The sequence below is a fragment of the Lipotes vexillifer genome, unplaced genomic scaffold (genome assembly GCF_000442215.2).
Source record: "Lipotes vexillifer unplaced genomic scaffold, Lipotes_vexillifer_v1.1 scaffold1681, whole genome shotgun sequence".
Classification (NCBI taxonomy): domain Eukaryota; kingdom Metazoa; phylum Chordata; class Mammalia; order Artiodactyla; family Lipotidae; genus Lipotes; species Lipotes vexillifer.
The window spans coordinates 156146-159836 of NW_006793589.1; the positions used below are offsets into that span (position 1 = coordinate 156146).

Consider the following 3691-nt stretch of genomic DNA (forward strand, 5'->3'; position numbering starts at 1 on the left):
AAAAAAAAAAAAAAAAAAAAAAAGACTGGCATGCAGAAATGAATATTATACTCTCAAAATGGTATAACTTCGTGTGCCTAGGCAATATTTTCATGCCCATTGCCAAGAACAGTACATATTTAATGACATAAGAATTGTTAGTATTCTAAACCCAGAAACGTCAATATATCTAAATTTTTCATAATTTTTATTCTATAAATGCTAGCACACAGTGACTCATATTTAAAATGTTATAATCATCACTAAGTGGTATTTTTTATTTAAAGTCAATCTCCTTTTTCTAACCATCGACACCAACCATTCATTATGGATTTTGCATGTGGAAGACAAATTAAGCTTATTTTTGATTTTAAATAAATTTGAGAGGAACATAATATACTCTTTAATCATCCATTATGCTTTTATCGTTTAATGGACTTATACAGATATTTTATATACTGTACTTCAAACTCTTTTTGGAAGCAAATGATCTGTAAATTAATACACCAATATAAGTAAACTATAGCATGAAAACCAAGCAGACCCCCGTTAGCTGAAAGTTAATTTCTGTAAAAAAAGTAAAACATCTGCTAAATTTTAATAGTGTTAACGAATTACTCATTCAACAAATATTGGTTGTTCTACTATGTGTCAAGCACCATTCAGGGACTGTTTTTCATAGACCTTAGATGGGAATCAAGGTGGGAGATAAATCCTGATGCTCTCAGGTTAGTTCTGAAGGCAATTTCAAATCCTTAAGGACAAGAATCACCAGAAGAAATGTCGCTGTTATAATGAGACCGGGCCAGATAACAGAAAATATCACTGTCTAATTTGGTGGATATTAAAAGAGGGAGCTGGTGGGAATGTTGAGTTTTGAGTTGGAAGAGATTTGCTATAAATTATGTTTTGTTTGTACAGATGAGACACACAAGGATTTTACCAAGAGTTAAATGAGATGAAGCAAAAAAAAATCAAATTGTAAGTACAGAAAAGTTCTCATTTTTCATGAGTATAAAATCATCTGGCTGAATAAATGCCACATGCCAGAAGTTTTGCTAAATGAGTTGTTTCTGACAAGACTCTGCCATGATCTGTTGTCAAAAATCCCTGGCCTTATGGTAATAGGTACCATAGCTGTCCCTAAACGGGAGATTTAGAAGGAAGAAATTTAAGTGGGACTATGTTTTCCCAAAGACACATGATATCCAGGTTGTCACAGAGCAAGTGAGCAGAAATGTGCTGAATGCTTATTGACAGGTGGGAATATGACAAACTTACTCAAGGACTGCCACGGCTCTGTATGCATAAATATCTTACTTTAAGCAGGAGAGACTCTAACTAGTGAAAGAATTTAAAAACCTCATATGTGATAAGAGGATCATACCAGAAAAAACATGTTTTAAGTCACAGAGAGTTTTACAGGCTGTGGATGGATCTGGATTAAATGGTTTTGGTTAGACAGAGATGAGGCATTAGGTGGATATTTTCACAGGTGTAGGCAACAAGTATGTAATTAAGAGTGATAAAATTCTCATTACAATAAATATTAACAGCTGAACTCTAATGTTTAGAGATGGGATTTTGATATATTATGATTGATTTCTCTGTAACTATTTAAAAATTATTTAAGAATATTTTGGTAAGAAAATGTAATTACAAGTAATTACTATGTAATATTAAGTTAAATAAATCAGAATTAAAATAATATGTAAATGTTATATATAATATTATATATAAGTATATATAAAATATACACATATACAATCTGCAAATTAAATGCTAAAATGTAAAATTATTACCTCTGGGTGTGTGGAGTTAAAACATTTGGTTTTATATTATGTTTTACACCATATTTTAAATTTACCTACTCTCAACTGGTATTGCTTATTCATAAAAAGTCAGTAAATCAAAGATTCTATTTCTTACAGCAGGCACAATAAACAGAATTCTGTCTTAATAAGCCTTTTTTCTCTCTGTACATAGTATCAATACATGTCTTAGAAGTAACCAGCTTTGTATTTAGAATTTAAATGTTAAACAATTTCAGCCACCAATAATAGACGTACCTTGGAAAGAGCTTGCATGGAGTAATATACTGAAATCAAAATTTAGGCTTTGTGCCTTTTTTTTCCAACAAAGAGACAATTTCTAAGAGCAAAATTATCGTCTTAAACTTTGGCGTAATCTACATCAGCAGTTCTCAAGCCAGTAATATCACCTTCACCTGGGAACTTGTTAGAAAAACAAATTCCCAAACCCAAACCTGATACTGAATCAAAATCACTGGGTGTCGAGACCAGCAATCTGTGTTTTAACAAGCAGTGCAAGAAATTCTAAACTACGTTAAAGTTTGAGAACCACAATGTACACTACAGAATACAAATAGAGTTTCAGCAGCTTTTAGCTGTCTAAATTCACAGAAGGAAAGCTCAGTAAAGTTGGTAACTTATGTCAGATGCTACCTTGAGTGCTAAGGTCTAAACTTTTTTTTTTCTGCTTTCTCCAAAAGCACTTCCAATCAAATAAGATAAATAGGTATTTCAAGTACTAAATAATTTTGACCAGAGAGATTACACATTTTAAAAACTTTTCTTTGTTTTTTAAGCTCTCAGCATCAGGGCTTGATTCAACCAACCAAAACCAACAACCAGGAACCATCATCACCTTAGCAGAGCATGGAAGGCTCTGTCTAATCAGCAAGCATGGAAAGAAACAGATCAAGAAATCCAACACCTAGAAGTCTGCCTTAGAATAATCAGAATATTTAAAATGATGATTAACTCAACAATTCTCTCACTTATTCCTCACACATGAAAAGTCAAAATATCACTTGGGCCACTCCGGGTTTTGAGTGAGGACATCGATGGGCCATAAGAGACTGGAAAAATATCAACAAGACACACAAACAAGGTAAATAAACTGGAAGCTCAACAACATTTAGGATAAATAATTGAGTTTGTCTTTCTCCTCAGGAAAAACACCCCACCCAAAACCAAAAAAGAACACAGTAGGAACGAATTCCAAAGCTGTGTTGCTGCTCCACACTTAGTATGCATTTACACTGGAAGAATGACTGGTGATATTTTGACATTTTTGTTGTTAATGCTAAAGGTAAAGAAGTTAGTTCTTTCAACACCCAAAGCAGAGCAGAGAGACAGCAATAAATTACAAACGTGGATGGAATAATATCCACAGGACGTGGACGGGTAGGTATTTGTGCTGTTGCATTGGCAGGAGAGCTAAGCAGTCTTAAACAACATTCTAGGCTTCTAGGTTTGACTTGAAGGGGTATCACAAATCCCAAGGCCCACCACCTGCCCTTTCTCCTCTTCTCTGAGGGCACCTACCTTATGGACAAGCTGTTTGCGGGATGGCTGGGGGACAGATTGACAGAGTTCTGTGACGGTCTACTCCCATCTTGCTTGGTGTGGTGACGAACAGGAGCCCATGTGTTTTTGCTGATGGAGTCGAACCGGAATCCCCAGGGTCTTTTAAATTGTTTCACCTGATTGTCGGTTCTTTGGGGGAGAGGCAAAGGAGTTGAAGTTTCCTTCTACCTTGCGATGTGGCTGTGTGTCGCACTCCATTTCAAAAGATGACAGCTGCTGCGTTACTCCTAAAAGTCCACCCACCTCCACACCGAGGACCCCTACGACATCTCCATGGTAGAGTCCCGTGGCCGCGCATATCCGCCGCTGTCCTGATACAT

General features: G+C 35.5%; 1 pseudogene; it reads right to left on the reverse strand.

Annotated features, from left to right (window-relative positions):
* Positions 1 to 2150: 2150 nt before the first annotated feature.
* LOC103087591 (uncharacterized protein C6orf106 homolog pseudogene) overlaps positions 2151 to 3691 on the reverse strand; it is a 1998-nt pseudogene continuing 457 nt past the window's right edge.